General features: G+C 35.0%; 1 pseudogene; it reads left to right on the top strand.

The window, feature by feature from the left end:
• The first annotated feature begins 8,407 nt into the window (after positions 1 to 8,407).
• On the top strand, positions 8,408 to 8,526 carry LOC136822124 (5S ribosomal RNA; annotated as a pseudogene).
• Positions 8,527 to 18,815: the final 10,289 nt, after the last annotated feature.

Genomic DNA, 18,815 nt, shown 5'->3' on the forward strand with positions numbered 1-18,815 from the left:
AACAGTATGAATACTTCAATAGTATCCCCTACTAAATAGCTGAAGGTTGATTTTAACCGACTGATTTTTTTCGATTTCTTTTCAGAATCATCAGATCAGGCTTCCGTACGTGAATGTACGTACGTCAATGAGAATGACAATCATAATGAAGGTACAAGGTTTAAAGCCTTTTTTAAAGTAGGCATTATTCTGAGACTTTAGGTTTATTAAGAGATAAAACTCAATAAAACAGTATGAATACTTCAATAGTATCCCCTACTAAATAGCTGAAGGTTGATTTTAACCGACTGATTTTTTTCGATTTCTTTTCAGAATCATCAGATCAGGCTTCCGTACCTGAATGTACGTACGTCAATGAGAATGACAATCATGCTAAAGGTACGAGGTGTAAAGCCTTTTTTAAAGTAGGCATTATTCTGAGACTTTAGGTTTATTAAGAGATACAACTCAATAAAACAGTATGAATACTTCAATAGTATTGCCTACTAAATAGCTGAAGGTTGATTTTAACCGACTGATTTTCTTCGATTTCTTTTCAGAATCATCAGATCAGGCTTCCGTACGTGAATGTACGTACGTCAATGAGAATGACAATCATACTAAAGGTACGAGGTGTAAAGCCTTTTTTAAAGTAGGCATTATTCTGAGACTTTAGGTTTATTAAGAGATACAACTCAATAAAACAGTATGAATACTTCAATAGTATCCCCTACTAAATAGCTGAAGGTTGATTTTAACCGACTGATTTTTTTCGATTTCTTTTCAGAATCATCAGATCAGGCTTCCGTACGTGAATGTACGTACGTCAATGAGAATGACAATCATAATGAAGGTACAAGGTTTAAAGCCTTTTTTAAAGTAGGCATTATTCTGAGACTTTAGGTTTATTAAGAGATAAAACTCAATAAAACAGTATGAATACTTCAATAGTATCCCCTACTAAATAGCTGAAGGTTGATTTTAACCGACTGATTTTTTTCGATTTCTTTTCAGAATCATCAGATCAGGCTTCCGTACCTGAATGTACGTACGTCAATGAGAATGACAATCATGCTAAAGGTACGAGGTGTAAAGCCTTTTTTAAAGTAGGCATTATTCTGAGATTTTAGGTTTATTAAGAGATAAAACTCAATAAAACAGTATGAATACTTCAATAGTATCCCCTACTAAATAGCTGAAGGTTGATTTTTAACCGACTGATTTTTTTTCGATTTCTTTTCAGAATCATCAGATCAGGCTTCCGTACGTGAATGTACGTACGTCAATGAGAATGACAATCATACTAAAGGTACGAGGTGTAAAGCCTTTTTTAAAGTAGGCATTATTCTGAGATTTTAGGTTTATTAAGAGATATAACAATGAAGCAGTATGAATACTTCAATAGTATTGCCTACATTTATAGATATGAAACTGGTTGTTACCAAACATTATGTAAATAGCTTACGGTTAATGTTAACGGACTGATTTTTCTATTTCTTTTCAGCAGCATCAGGCCAGTGTGCTCCCGAAGGTGATGGTCATGTTAATAATGAGAATGACAATGATGATGAAGGTAAAATGAACTTTCATTAGTGGGCATTTTACGACCTTGGGAGAAAAGAATAGTATTGCCTACTTTTATAGCACATAAACTGTTTTGTTATTCTTTTTTACCAGGTATTGATGAATTCTACGATATGCTTAAAGGTTAGTTGATACATTTTAATGACTCGTTATGGATAATTGAGTACTTTAAGGTCAGAAAAATTTTGCGTCCAGAAAATTTCGCGAATTTCGCGAATGACCCCTCAATTCGCGAAATGAAATAGTCGCGAAAAAATCTTTTGGCTCATTCGCGAAAATTGATTCCTACGAGACAGAGTTTTCAGGTTTTCTTAGTCAAATTTTGCTTATTAGAACTTTTTAGCTTATTTTACCAGTGTTTTAGTGTGGGAGAATCCAATTTTGCGAAAATAATTTCCTGCAAAATGAATTAATCTTGTCGATTCGCGAAACTAAATTCCATCAAAACACGCGAAATTTTGCGAATTGTCTTACTCGCGAAATTTTCTGGACGCCAATTTTTCTGACATTAAAGTAGATAGTATCATGTCAAGAAAGAGATCTCATCCCTTTTCTTTCAACGCTTTTCAATTCAATCAATTCTCCGATTTTCATAAGGAAGCAGAAAGAATTAAAATTATCATGTTTTATGAACAGGCTTGGCTCAATGTCCAAAAATGGGGTTTTTTAAACAAGACACTACCTTTAATTTTTTTTAAAAGGAATGAAAATTTCTCAAAGTTTTCACCATCCTATTGCTTATAAAAGGATTGTAATAGTAAAATTCATCTCTTATTTTTTTAGAGAAAGAGATCTCCGAAATCCAAATGTGTCGTTTGGCAAAACTTTGCCGAGAGATGAAGAAGAAGGAGGATATCGTCAAACTCTCTAGTCAAACAATAAATCACCTCAAGTGTTTGCAGCAACGCAGTTGGCGACACAAAGTATTTCACAATTTGGGTGACCTCTTTTACACCATGCCTGTGTACGAAGACAATACATTTATCAGGAATGAGAAAAAGAAGTTTTTAAGACATGATTTGCCGTTCTACATTAGTTCGGGTATGTTTTAATGTTTGGGCGAGCAGCATTACCTCTATTTTCTATTTCCTAGAAATTTCCCGTGATGCCATGCAGGCGTTTCGTGAAATAAAAGCTGATAATGTATTTATTTCTTTATTTGGAGATTTTGTTATCTTTTGAGTCTCATGTCACTTAAATTTTTGAAATCCAGAAGTTTACTCTAGCAGGTTTACTCATAGTAGATCCGAAAAGTTTAGATTTAGTGTATTTTTTATTTTAGGTGGACTAAGCGAATCAAATCTTGACGTGATCGAAGAGATCGTTAAAGATAATTTCAGTACCTTCGATCATAAATATCGTTTAGAGGTAATCGAACCTGCATACATTAAGTTTTTAATAATGCAGTTGAGTGGACATACTGCCGATGAAGCGCAGTATTACCTCGAGCATCACGGTAAGTAAAGCCTTTTATATAAGTAAATTTTCTCACTTCCAACCAGACTGGTTGAGTATTTAACCATTCGGACCTACCTGGAGTTCCTATAAATTGACCCATGTCTGTTCCTGCGTTCGTTCGGGCGTTCGTTCGTGCGTTTGTTCGTGTGTTTGTTACCAGCTTCTCTCAAGAAAGGCTCATTCAATTTTTATGTTTTTTGGCACAAAGGTGCATTACTATAAACCCTTGAATGTAACGAAACCCAATCTTCATATAAAAATTTGGCAAATTCGGGCCAAAAAACGCCTAAAAAAGAGGTTTTATGGACTGTGTGACACTAACAGAGGTATTAACACAGCCTCAGTACCATAGTTAGCGTTTTTTCTCTGTCAGGATTAGGGTCAACTTCATCCAATGTTATTTTGATTTTGACAAGGGACATGGTCTTTGTTTTCAGGAAATCGATACTCACTAGACGAAGATCAAGAGAGTGGTATGTTAGTTCTCACTATATACTTCAACTGTAATTGCCTCGCCTACTCGATATTACAGACTTGACTGAATGATCTTCTGTTACTAAAATAAACTTGTTATAGATCATTTAATTCATATTTTGTTTTCTTCTTTAATTAAAGGAACAAAGATTCCAAGTGAAACCAAGGACACCTTTAGAAGATCTGCTCAAACAAACAGAAGTAATAGCTCTCATATAAATCTTTTCCTTACCCATTGCTAAAATTTGGTATCTTTTTCTTCCAAAGTGACAGAAAATCTTCATGCCCTGAATTGAAAATCCGACAATACCTCCTGTAGGTTTTCAAACAAAGTGGTCATTAAGGCAATTTTTTAGGTTTTTCTACTGAAAACCAGTACCAGACTCACTTATATGGAGAATTTACCAACTGACAACGTTAACGTCACTTGATCTTGGAATCAATTCAATTTGATGAATCAAATTTTTTTATTTAGAGATGGAATTGAAACAGATAGAGGACGATCTCAACGAAGAATCTAACAAAAACGATTGGTACAAACCGAAAAAGTACGAAAGAGCCTACATCATGAAGGATATATATATATATAGGTGCAGACTTAATAAAGAATAACAACATTACGAGTGAGAATTGGAGAGACTCGAAAGCCAGAGATTGCTGGGGATTTATGGTAGATAACAATGACTGGCAACCTATAAAAGAAGTTCTTAGGAACATGGGTAGAAGTTATGAAAAAATGGCTAAGAAGCGAGCTGACAAGACAGTGCCAATGTTTGAGAAACATTTGGAAAGGGCGAGAAAATTTTACCAATCTTGTGTTTTATTGACTGAAAATTAGTTTTAAAAATGAAATAACTAATTTTCCACTGATAGAACACACGATTGGTAATATTTTCTTGCTATACCCAAAACTTTTTTTTATATACACATTTTTTTTATAAGCAACTCCAATTTTCAGGTCAGGCCTGGAGTTGCTAAGGATTTTTCGAAATTCAGGCCCAAAGTTGCTTGTAAGGTTGCTTAAAAATTATCAAGCTTAAAATGAATGAAAAGCACATTTTTGTATTTTTCAACAATTTTTCAATTTTAAATGGATAGTAGAGGCATTTTTCAAAGATTTCCAAGGCTTTCTTTTAAAGTTGTGTCAAAGTTATTTTTTATTGCTGAGGAAAAAAGTTGCTAATTTGGATTTGAGGTCTCAGGGTTGCTAAGCAAGTTGCTTATTTTTTGGGCCATTTTGAGGCCTGAGCCCTTAGCAACTCGGTTGCTTATGAAAAAAAATGTGTATCGTTCTGTTAATTTTGGTTTGTTATTTTGTTAATTAGGCTAGGCAAAATGGCTGAGCTGATTTTGAAAAGCTGAATTTAAGTCGGAGAAAACCAAAATAATTTTAAAACTCTTAATGTTAATGTGATTGATGTCGTTGCTTCAGAAATTTTCTTAAGAAAAGTTGCAACTTAATTTGAGAGGCAAGATCACACTTTGTTTCTGTTTCTTCTATATTTCATATTTTTTGAAAGGCAAGATACAACTTTGGTTGTTCTGCGTGTATTTCATAACTGCTACAATTGGGACTTCAAATAGTTTGAAAAATACTGAAGTTGAGCCCAGTGCCTTGTGCACGTTCAACTATTTTACATTTTACAGCATAGATTAGTATATATTTCTTTTATTATGATACATGTTTTTTTTATAAGCAAGTGTCTGCCCCTTGCTCAGGCTCAGATATGCTTAAGACCTCAGAGAATTTAGGCTCAGTATATGCTTACCATATGCTAACTATGTTAATTTTCTAACTTTTTAATCCAAGGGTTAAGGAAACAGTACAGAGCTGAGATTTTTTGAAAAAGTATAACTATGCTCTTTTTTAAAACACAACATAATCTGAACACAATGGAATGTATTCTATTTTCCTGTTAGAAGACGATTAATGTAAAAGCAATGGAGTGTTTTCTTTTTTGTGGAAATCAAATAACAAATTGTTATTTTGATTCCATAAGCAATTATATTTCAGGCTCGCTTATATGCTTATGTCATGCTTAAGAATTTACCAAATCTGAGCCTTCATATGCTTATAAGCGTTATGCTTATAAAAAAAACATGTATGTTACACTTCACAACATATATTTAGTTCAGACTATTTACTTACCTAGTTTATGTTTATCCATTATTTTTGTCTTAAGCTTATTTATGGTGGCCATTATGAAAAAATGGAAAAAAAGAAAAAAGTTGAACAACTTCATGAATAATTATCCTATCTTCCTAAAATTGTCAAATATTAAAGATAAATCTTTTGTTATTCGAGTGGCCTATGACGCCAGCTATGAAACTTTCTCCAAGCCGATTCATAATTAAAAGGGGTTCCTACCCGCCTAGACTACGTCGGACTACATGGTAAGTTCTACAGAGTCCTCTGATATAACAGTTATAAGAGCTAAGGAAACGTTTTGAAAAGTAAAACGCGATAAATGAGTTTCTTATAATGAACTTATTTCATTTTTAAAAAGAAAAAATGTTTAATATGAAAAAAAGAAAGAAAGAAGAGAGCAATGTCCCGAAATTCAAATATCTTGGCTGCTATATCGATTACCTTGACCCCAACACTGGAGACGCGGAAATCAACCACAGAATCCAAATGGCAAGTGTCAAGTTTTCTCAAATGTCAAATCTACTCCAAAATTTCCACATCAATCTAAAAACTCGCGTAAAGTTTCTGAATAGCTTTATACGTAGCAGATTAACCTACTCGTGCCAAAACTGGAACACCAACCAGAAACAATTTGATCGAATCGATACCGCTTACCGTACATTCCTCAGACGAATGGTAAGGAATGGTATGAAACATGTCAATGAAAAGGAAAATGATTTTCGCATGGTTATTAGTAATGCTCGTTTGTTGGAAATTTGTGGTACGAAAGATGTGAGCTTGTTTATTAAAAGTCAGCAATCGAAATATATTGCTCATGTTATTCGTATGTGTATTGATAGAAATGTTAAACGTCTCACGTTTAATGATGATAAATATACTCGAAAAGGTCGACCAGTCAAATCGCTTTTGGAATGTGTTATGGTTGATGAAAATGTGAATGTTGATGGTTTTTGCAACCTTGCATTGCAAAGAAAGAAATGATATGATATGATAGTTTTTCTTTTTGTAGTGGTGAAACTGGCCTATCCAGGTTCAATTTTATTATTTGAAGAATTTGGTGTGGGCTTGGAACCCACGTCAAACGACGTTGGTACAGGCCCACACCCTATTCAACCTAGCAATAGGGAATGGTAAAATCGTAAAAAAATCGTAAATACACACAATTAACAAAAATATTCTTAACTTTTTTCGTTTTTATCAGTTTGAGTTATTTATATATCAATACTTTTCTTTTTCTAAAATGACAGATATTACATATCTTCACTATATATATATATAATGAAGTGAAAGTGATAAAAATGGTAGAAGCTGGTTTTGTACATGAAAACTCAAACTATCTTTGGGAATATCCATTTCAGAATCGCAAACCTATTAGAGGCGAGCAGGGATGCCTACTAAAGATTGTTCAATGTAATGATAGCTATTTTAGTCTTGTATATCATTTATGTTATTAGGGTTAGGGTGGGTAATTTACAACCGATTTCACCGTCCACCACTGATTGACGAAGTAAGTAAGTTCAGACAAAAGCCCTGGACATTTCCATTTTTCAACCCTTGACACGTGTTTCACCCTTAGACGAAAATTAAATCGGCCCCTGGACAGCAAAATTTACCCCTGGATATTACAAATTTGCCCTATTAATACAACTTTTGATTTTCAGGATTTCTTGATACACTTGGAAAATGTGCCTTGCAACCCAAATGTACGTTTTTTTTCGGCGGCGGCGAGGGCCTATTATTTCTATTATAAACATCTTTCAGAAGTCCAATGAAGCGGCGGCGGTAGCAAATCAAGAGTTAGATGCAGTGTGAGATTTTTGTAATTTTATTTTAACCTAAAAAAATGCCTTAATGACCACTTGATTTGAAATCCTAGAGTAGTCATTGTTAGATATATAATCAATACCTACCATAGGTTTTGAAGTCAAGTGCTCATTAAGGCAATTTTTTAGGTTTTTCTTAAATCCTCTACGACTCAGACACACTTGTATGGAATTTACCATGGTATCGACCAAGATAACGACACTTGATGATTAATCAAAAGACACGTTAAACACAATAACACAAGAAACGTTCTGAAATCATATCGTTCTGATAAGATAGAGTAAGAGGTGAGATAAATGTTAGAAAAAAAATCCGGGGAAGTGTGCTGGGGTATGGTTGGATATGTTTGTGATGTGATGTAGGTGGGTTAAGAAATGTCGGATAAGATGAAGGGGAAGATATGGGGTAAGATGGGATAAGATGTGAGATAAGACAGGGTAAGAGGTGAGATATATGTTAAGGATGTTCTGATTGGTGCACGCAATTATTCAACATCTGAAACCTTTGGATTACAGAATTTCGCCTGACCACGCAATAGCGACAAAGCTTTTCGGTCAGACTAGAGTGCATGATAAGATTCTGCAAAGTCATTTCATACTTTATCCGCAAAAAGATTTTCCCAGACACTGTCCATGCCATAAGCTAGAAGGAATTAATTAGACTTTTTGGGTGACATTCCCTGATAGGATTTTTAAGGGATGTGGGTTTTTGGGTAGTATAATGGGGCTTTCCAAGCCCCCTCGAGCCTTGGGACGCCTGCCAGGGGTACGTGCCAGTCCTCCAGAATCGTACAAAGCTGGTCCGGGGGCGGGCAGTTCCGGTAATAGGCCGTACCTGAGCCAAAACAGGCCTTTCTGGGCACGGATATAGGACACATTGGCTGGACTTTTGAATGCTTCAGAGATGCCAGGGAGCAAGGCTTAAAAGCTTCCTCGGACGTGGCAGGTCCATACCGCGATAAAAACATCTGATCCCGTCCGATCTCGGAATTTAAGCATCGTCGGGCCGGGATAATACTTGGATGGGGGACCGCCTGGGAACGCCCGGTGGTCTGTTTTTTTCTGGATCAGTTTCGACTCTAGAATTACTTTTCGAACTTCAGGAGGCGTTGGGAGTAAGAATAGTTTCTAATAAAGAATATATTTCATTTTTAGAATTAAAAATGATTAACATGGAAGAATTTCTAAATCCGAATTGGAACGGATTTTATGATCTTGAACGGCGACAATGCAAAGCTTATCAAAGAGAATTGGCCAAATGTAAAGACACACGACTTCTCATGTGGGTTTTGCTTTCACTTTACATGTTATTATTGTTAATTATCAGCTTGGTATTGTTCAATTGGTATTTGGAGTCTCGTCGAGCAAAAGAAAATGAAGTAAGTAAAGTCACAGACATACAGTGATATTTTTCAATTAATTAGCCCTGAATATCTCAATATTTCAGCCCCTTGTCACGTGTTTTACCCCTGGACGAACATTAAATCGACCAATTTANTTAACAGTAGAGCAGGGATCCATCTTATGGTATTCTAAGTGGGTTAAATCGATAATAAGACGCTAAAAAATGTATTTAACATGGAACATTTTGGCAAGAACTCGGTGATCATGTAATACCATCAGCGGCGGAAATCTGCGGATGCCGTAATATGTTTGTAAAGTTTTGATCTTTGCTGTTATATCGTAAATAAAATCTAGTAAGTTTAGCACAGATATTAAACTATTTACCGTAGCCCAAATGAAATCTGACGATATTTCTCATCGATACTACGACACTCGTCATAACGCGAGCTGTAGAGGGAGGGTTATTGTTTGTTTCCGACTTAGGACTTTCCAGCCCTAGATCAAAGGATGATGATGAAGATGATGATGCTCAATAGTCCTATGAAGCCATATTAATTGGTCATCCGTCTTACGGTATTCTACTATTATTCTATTAAGTATATTTCATTTTAGAAAAAAAAAAGATGAATATCAAAGGGATGAAAATGGTGATGGCTCTTTTTCGGCATGAAAATTCGACCCTTCCTTGGGACTATGAATTTGATAAGTGCGAATCTCTTAAGGAGAAACTCGACGCGAGCAAGAATGACTTCAACACTTTGTACATTATATGGATCGTTACTTTGGTCCTGTTTGTTATTGTTCTGTCATGTTTGGTGATTTACACCCGTCCACCACAGATTGAGGAAGTAAGTAAATTCACAGACACAAGCCCTTGACATTTACATTTTCACCCCTTGACACGTGTTTTTTCCCTGGAAGAACATTAAATCGACCCTATGGATACAAAAATTTATCCTTGGATATTACAAATTCACCAAATAGATACAACCGTTTTTCAGAATTTCTTGATAAACCTACAAATATACCTTCCAAGCCTTGTGTGAAGTATTTTCTGCAACAGGCCTATTATTTTTATCACTAACACATTCCAGGAATCCAATGAAGCCGTGGTGCAAAATGACCCCCTAACAGAGGAAGATATGGTGTGACAGACAAGATTTTTGTATCTTTATTATTGTTTTTCAATATATATAGTGATTTTTAAAAAGGGTTTGTCAATTGCATTTTCTCGTATGTGAAGCAGGATTCTGAGCTATCTTTTCATAAGACCACAAATACTCTTCTTAGGAATTGGCTATTCATTCACGATTTGCCAAGTATGATCAAACTCGGACCAAAGGTGCCTTTTAGAGTACTTAATCTGTTCCGTCTCCGAAAGATGAAACCTAAAGTGGCTATAGGATCGAAATCGCATCAATGACTACTTTAGGATCCAAGATTTGTCAAACCTAAAGTGGTCATAAGGATATTTCAATTTGGGAGGGGTCGGTAAACTTCCAGGCTAAAGTCTGAGCCTTATTGGACCATTTTTTGAACTTTTGGATCCTCAGATCCAAAGTCTAGCGTTAAAACTCAGAGTTAAAATTCTACCTTTCCAACATAACTTACAGCAGTTCCAAATTGTTTGTGGTTTTAAAATTTCGAGGGAATTTGCCTTTTTTCTCAAATGTTATGACTTTCATTGTATAATGAGCATCTATTTAGTCTATTACCATTCAATAATCACGAGCAGCGCCCGTGAACACCTTTTGGTCTAGCTTCCAATTTCTGTTTAGTTTACAATACCGTTCAGAATTCCTGAATGATAATCCACCGTAAACGTGCCAATTACACGCTTATGCTGTTCATTGCCTGTGTTCTTTATTCTCTGTATCCCGATTTCCAAAATATTAGCCAATTTTAAAATATGAATAATGTCTATTTTAGGTTTACATATGGAAACCTAAAATGGATATTATTAGGAATTCCAGATAATATGTACTTTAGGTTTAATAAATGAAACCTAAAGTTGGAATTATTTAGATTATTTGATGGAAGGTGTCTTTTTAACGCCCGCACTATTGATGACGCCCTGTCTTAACAAGCTAACAATACCTATTGCAGGTGTTTAACTAACGTGTTCTTTAAAGAAATTTTATAGGTTTTCTCTCTTAAGACTGTCTTATTTGTATAGAACTTACCACAGGACTGACCACGATGGCGGCACTTTATGATTAATCAAAAGAGATGATTTTACTGTGCTACTTAGGTCTTAACATATTGTATTACTTCCAATAGACGTCACTCTAAGCATAACTCTCCATTGTATTACTAAGATTACCTTACCTAGCACTGTAAATTTAAATGATTATCTTGTATTTCAAAAGTTCCAGATGTTGAAATGTTTTCAAGAACTCCAGAGCTTGCTAGTCGAAGAAAAATTTTCACATCTTGATAATAGATCATGCATTTTAGATACAGCTTATAAGCTCAAGCTGCAGATATTTCTTTCGTCAACGGACGATCTCTACTTTGTGGTCAGATCCCTTACTTGGTTAATGAAGATTTTATTGATCAGTTAGGGTCAGTAAAGCTCGATTGAACCACTTGAAAATAGAATTGCTCCTAATTCAGCCGAATTTACACAGCTTAGAGAGCGTTGTTTTAAAAAATGCAAGTTATATTGTTAAAGTAGAGCTAACAGTTACTCTTACATCTTATGAGCGCCACCTTCTATTGAATGCTGCAAGCAATTATCCAAAATCTGGTATCTTTGGATTTTGGAATTTCATGTGAACGCACAGTAAATTTATTTAATTAAAAGAATCGGAAGTAGCAAGGATTTTCATGCTTTTTGTCAAGTCGGGCTCAATCAGAACTCTCGTAAGGGTATAACATCAAACAAATTTAAGGCTGTTCAACGCAATTGCTGAGTTAGCACATAGAAGAATGACTACTTAAGGTCCCTGATGGTTAATTTGCCCGCTCCTCAGAGCTTAAATATAGGCGACCGATAGTTTGCAATCAGAATATCAGAAAAAAACTAATACCTACTTTAAGGTTTGTCCCTCTGTTAGTCATAAAATTAAATAACATCCACGTCCAATAAATCAAATCCCGTTTTTTTGGATAAAAAGGTTCTAAATGCATTTTAAACCGAATCTTTACTTCAATGCATAATAAATCGGGTATTAGGAAACTTGTAATACGAAAAAACGAAGAACTTTAACAATCAAGGAAATGGTGTATAATGCCTATTTAGGGTTTGACCGGAAGAAAAGTGTTTTGAGTACAATGGATGGAATAACGTGAAAGCACGTTACTAAAAATATAAAAGCCGCCAAAAAAAGTTCAATTTAAAGGCTTACATCAGAATTTATCGACACTTAAAGTCAAATAAATAATACCCATTTTAGGGTTAAGCGCTATAGAAAAAAATTGAGACTTTAATTGCGAATTTCGACAGCAGATATGAATTCTACGACTAAAATTTAGCCTAAGGCTTTAAATTCGCAGTTTCCGATATCCTATTCTTTAAGAAAAAAAAAAGATGGTTTCATTTTTGTATGAACTCTAAGACGGTACGGTTATACAACCAACTTGGATTCTTGAGAATTCGAAAAAAACCTACCCCTACGCGATATGAAGTTCTAAGTTAGCTCACTGAAAAGAGCAATAAAAGCTGTCCTAAAATCCTGAATTTCACGTTTACTATGGCCAAGGGAGGCTCAAAACCTTAGACTGATTAAAACTGATTAATGACCAATAAGAACCACTAATTTCACCCCTAAAGTGGAAATAATTGCGTCAAAAAAAAATTATCTCTTGAAAAAACTCCATTCAGCACATGAGATACTGAAAATCGATATCTGCGATGAATTTTACGTACTATAGACCTTTTTCTGTAATTTTTAACAAACTATTGAAGGTTCAGTGATCCTTGTTATAAAAATGGAATTGGAACCCACTATTTTTTGAGCAAAACCTAGAGTGGCATTATCCAGATTTAGGTTTACAATGCAGGTTAGGGGTATCCTAAAAATCCTACATACGCCCCTGAATTATACGTTTTTTTTCAAACTTTTTTGAATTTTTTTAAATATATAAATCAAACCAATCAAACATTCTGTCAAGAAATGAGAATTTTATGGAAAAAAGAACCAACAAACCAATAGACATAACATAGTTACAAAAGCCAAGTAGAAAAACAAAGTGGCAATCACATACATAAACACAAACACCAACAAAAACCACTCAAAAACCCAACCAATGCAATCTGGAGTCCCTGACTTGCGACAGGTGCAGCGGCTTTAAACATGTTTTAAGGACGTCCAACACTCAGCCATAAGCTCCATAAGCCTGAACCGACCCGCAGTCCAAACAAACCAACAAACATAAAAAAAAATATAAAAACACGCACACAAATACAAAGAGACAAAACAAACAAGTTCAAAGAGGCAAGAACAAGACAAAATGAAAAACTTAAAACTATGAACAATCCATCAAATATGTATGATCTTTTTCACAATACACTTTCTATTCTCTTTGACATGCACTGTCCTATCAGGCCGTTATCACGAAAAGAAAACAAACGATTATGCAAGCCATGGATGACCGACTCCATCCTAAATAAATGCTCAAAAAAAGAAGAACTTTGGGCTATCTATATCCAGACCGGAGACAGAGAAATTTTCAAAGACTATCAGCTACTCAGGAATATCTGACAAAGACATTAGAAAGAGTAAATTCCATTATCAAAAACGCAGATTTGAATCTTTCAAAAATAACTCTAAAAAACTTTGGAAAGAAATAAACCATTTACTCTCTAGAAACTCCTCAAGCTCGATCCCTCAAATCATGACAAGAGGTAAAAAACAAATTTCATCTGATCAAGAAATCTCCCAAAACTTCAATGAACACTTTTCACAAGTCGCACCAAATCTTTTAAAAAACTAAAAACATGGAAAAGACCCTCTTAACGGTCTAAAAAATCAAGATCACAGCATGTTTTTTGAACCGGTCAAAGGATATGAAATTCAAGAACTCATTCAAAAACTAGATCCAAAAAAAGCCATAGATCTCTACAAATTTCCAATCAATGTCATCAAAGAAATTGGAGACCTTATTTGTACACCACTTTCACTTATTATTAATAAATCTGTAAAAAAAGGCATTTTTCCAGAAAACTTAAAATTGCTAAAGTAACTCCTGTCTTCAAAAACAATGGTGACAAACATGACATTATCAATTATAGACCCATATCTGTGTTACCTTTATTTGATAAAATCTTTGAAAAAGCCATCAACGACAGACTTAAAAAATACTTAATCGATAGAAAAATACTCTCTCAAAATCAATTTGGCTTCCAAACAGGTAAGTCTACTGCTGATGCTGTCCTGAAGTTAACGGATGAGATCTACTCGCAGCTAAAAAATGATAAGACCTGCTGCACTATCCTCCTAGATCTTGCTAAAGCATTTGACACAGTTGATCACAAAATTTTAGTAAGAAAATTGTATGCAAATGGAGTAAGAGGTCCTCTAAACAAATGGTTTGAAAGCTACCTTACAAATCGTAAACAAGTGGTAAGTATTGGAAATGAAATCTCGAGTGAACTTGACATGGCATATGGGGTACCACAAGGGTCTGTGCTGGGACCCACCCTCTTTCTGCTCTATATCAACGATCTGCCATCATCCTCGTCAAAATTCTCTTTTACCCTCTTTGCTGATGACACATCCCTATTCCTTAGCCATGAAAACCCAAAAACTCTTGAAGAAATAGCCAATCAAGAACTAAGACATGTGGACAACTGGCTAATTAACAATAGACTCTCACTCAACGTTAAGAAATCTTGTTTTATTCTTTTTACAGGGAAAAAGCAGATAGAAAACTTCAATATCTCAATATCGACCAATGAAATCACAAGGGTAAGATCTGCAAAATATTTAGGTGTTATGATCGATGAAAAACTAGACTGGCAAGCACACATAAATCATGTAGAAACAAAGATAAAACAAGGTTCAGGCCTCATACGTAAGCTTTGTCATTTAATATCACCTTCTAATATCTCTTCTCTGTATTATGCATTTATAAATTCACACCTAGCATATTGTATTACATCTTGGGGCTCCCCAAATACAAAGGGAACAGGTAAGTTAAATTCTGTGATAGATAACATAACAAATAAAATTAAAAAAATCTATGAAAAAAATAATCTAAACAGGTTTAGCACATTAAAGATAAATTCACTATATAAATTAGAGTGTGGTAAACTAATATATAAACATGTAAATAATAAACTATCAGCTGATTATCTAAGCACATTATTCACCAAACCATCCCATTCTCTTGGTACACGACAGCCAGCAAAAAACTCTCTAACGACTTTAGTCTTTGACAATTCACCCTCTCCTATTCGGTTCTATGGCCCCCATATCTGGAATCAACAATGTCTAAATATCAAATCCACCAGCTTTTCTGTGTTTGCTCGAAAACTCAAATCAAAATTACTCAATGATAACTAAGTTCCCATCTAGTGTCTTATTCAACCACGTTTATTATCATCCACAAACCAAGTGTAAATATTTTCGTATTGTATCTCCTGTTGTTGTATTATCTTTTGTTGTTTTTTCTTTTCTCTAGTTAGTATCTCTTGTACATTATCACTCCATATATCCTTTCGAACTCGAAAGCCTCTTAGGGTTGTTTTTCGCTTAGGATTTTTTAAATGTAAATAGATCTGAAAAAAAAGAAATATATATCATATCATACAAACAGTAGGCCCAGAACCCGGTTCGACACCTAAAGTCCGTGCAGCCGTCTGCACGGGAAAGAACGAGAAAGAAAATGACTGAGAAAACTAACATACAATACATAATGTAAAAAAATGTTTCAATTTTCAAAATTGCAGTTGCGCTAAAAAATCATTTAAAGATTCTCCAAATTTCATAAAAGTCTCTGGAAATCTCTCAAAACACTTTACAATTTGTTTTCGCAAGAAAGATCTTTCAGCTCCCTGATTGAGCATGCGCTTGATAAGTTCTGAAATTCTGGGCAGAACATCTTCAAAAAGAAGAGTGCATCTAGCAATGCGTAGGACCTCAGAATATATAAACTGTAAAAGATGATTGATGGTAAATTAGTACTAGTAATAACATGGTTTAGAGGGTGATTTGGGATTATTATTCGGTGTAAATTCCGCACCAGAAGAATTACAACATGTATTAAGAGCACTTATTGCCGACATTGGTAATAAACATTTGGGAAGATTTACTTATCCATGCAAAAACAGAAACAGAACACAATGAAATTCTTTTGAAAGTCCTTACACGCTTTAGAGACAATGGACTTACACTAAATTTGGGGAAATGCGAATTTTTGAAAGACTCTATCGAATTTTTCGGTCATGTGTTTTCCAAAGACGGAATGAAACCCAACCCTGTCAAAGTTGAAGGTATTCTTAACGCTAAGCGACCAGAGAATCAAAAAGCCCTGAGAAGTTTTCTAGGACTAACAAACTATTTGAAGTCATTTGTAAATGATTACAGTACAATTACCTTCCCACTACGTCAACTTTTGAAAAAGGACACTGATTGGCACTTGACCCCTGAGTGCGATCGAGCTTTTGAAAAACTTAAAACTGTAATGTCTTACGACAAATGTATCGCATATTTTGATAACAATAAAGAAACGTTTATGTATACAGATGCTAGTCCGTTTGGCGTCTCAGCTATTGTTTTACAAAAATCACCAGGAGAATAATCCGGAAAAATTGTTTGCTTTTCGTCACGCGCACTGTCAAAAACTGAAATGAGGTATGCGCAGATCGAGCGAGAAAGCCTAGGTCTAGTTTACGGCTGCGAGAGAAATAGACTTTATTTACTGGGTCGACATTTTACTGCAAAGACAGATCACAAATCGTTAGTAAAAATTTTAACAAATCCACGATCGAACATCCCGTTGCGAATAGAAAGACTAGCTCTACGTTTGCAACACTACGACTTCACTCTGAATTACGTCAAAAGTGAAGACAACATTTCTAACTACCCGAGTCGACACCCACATGACACACCCGACAATAAACTTGCAGACACGGTTGAAGAATACGTCAACAAAATCACCGTCCAATCGTGCCCAAACACTCTTACTCTAGAGGACATCCAAGAAGTGGACTCGACGAGAAAAACGATTACGACCAGACATTATCTAATGAACTCAAAGCATTCCGAAAGTTTAAAGACGAACTTACAGCAACCAGTACCGGTGTTTTATTGAAAGGTAGACGAATCGTTTTACCAAAAGTATTACAGAATGTCGCTATAAACATTGCCCATGTTGGACATCAAGGAATTCACAAAACAAAAGCTCTGCTCCGAACGAAAGTATACTTCCGAAACATGGACAAACTAGTAGAAAACAAAATCGCCAACTGCCTCGCCTGTCAAGCCGTCGAACGCCAAACTCGATCAACTCCACTGAAACCAACCGAAATTCCAGAAAACGTTTGGGATACACTGTCAACGTCGATTACCTTGGTCCGTTACCCAATGGTAAATACCTGTTCGTCCTTATCGACCAACGTTCACTATATCCCGTAGTCGACTTTACCAAGACAACCGACGCAACAACAGCAATTTCATCACTATCTCGCACCTTCAACTTGTTCGGAAATCCGATATACATTGTATCCGATAATGGCCCTTCATTCACATCGCAAAGATTGAAAGAGTTTCTCCAATCCAGAGGAGTCAGGCATCGAAAAATCACACCGCTTTGGCCGCAAGCGAACGGAAAAGCCAAACGTTTCATGAATCATTCTCTTTCAAAGAAAAGATAAGAATTGACAATGTTTAAATTCCTCTAACCTTCCACAGTACTAAAGTCCGCATTTTTACCTACCACCTCTGCGGTGGAGCACAGTGGAAATAGCGAGACTGCTAAATGGTGTATTGGTTTTAAAATCCTACCCATTGTACTATGAAAAAGTTGATTGAAACTAACTAACTAACCTAACTTGAGTGAAATTTGCATTAGACGTCGCATTCTGAAATAACATTTGTTCGCATTTCTTTAAAAAATGGTTGGTTGGTCCGTGAAAAGAAACGTGGGAAAAAAGGGTATTTACTTGGAAAATTAAGAAAAATTATCAGTTACAGTTAGGCGAACAATTTGAACAAACTCCTAGGAAGATAAAACAATCTAGGCCTTGACCAAAAAAAAATTTGTTTTGTGAAGGTTTTTTCGACCGCCCATCCGCTTGCATACATTTTAACACCTGTTGCGATGCGAACAGAGTATTTTTTCGATGGTCGCCTAACATAATATCAACGCCTTTCACCTTTTAATTTTTTATAGCTAACTTACCAACTAAATGATGAAAATATAAACTCAGCATACTTAGGTCCAAAGCTCATAACTTATATCAAATATTGCTTATTTTACAATTTTCATTTCTCAGGTATCAGTGAAGAAAGTGATGATGATGATAATGAGGCATATGTTCGAGTGAAGAAATCTGTTGTGGACCACATTGAAAGAGAACAAAGTCGTCTGAGCCAGCAGGTTCAGGAATTGTTAAAAGACAAAGAAAATAGAAGAAAAAGAAAAATTACTGTACCGCAAAAAATTGTAGTATATGTATATGTAGTAGTAGTAGCTTCCAGCACTATATCATTCAATTTCCTTTGGGAAATTTGAAATAAAATTTAGCATAATTTGATCTGTTTATTGATAAAGATAAATGATAAGTACTTGCAATGTGCACTAAAAGATGGAGTACCTTTTCAATTTACTGACCTTAAATAAAATATTTGAAAAAGAATTAGTTACACTTTTAAAAGCAAAATGGAGAGTGCTATAATTACATAATAATAAAAGAAAGTTCTGCAAATAATATACTGAAATATGTGTTTATGCTCATTTGCTTAAAGCAATTAAAAACATGTACGCATCAAAGAATTATGTTGTCATTTCATATCCACTTATCTTTCTTAAATACATCATAAAGGCCTGTTTCCATC

The sequence above is a fragment of the Clytia hemisphaerica genome, unplaced genomic scaffold, assembly GCF_902728285.1.
Source record: "Clytia hemisphaerica strain Z4C2 unplaced genomic scaffold, Clytia hemisphaerica genome assembly, whole genome shotgun sequence".
Taxonomy (NCBI): Eukaryota; Metazoa; Cnidaria; class Hydrozoa; order Leptothecata; family Clytiidae; genus Clytia; species Clytia hemisphaerica.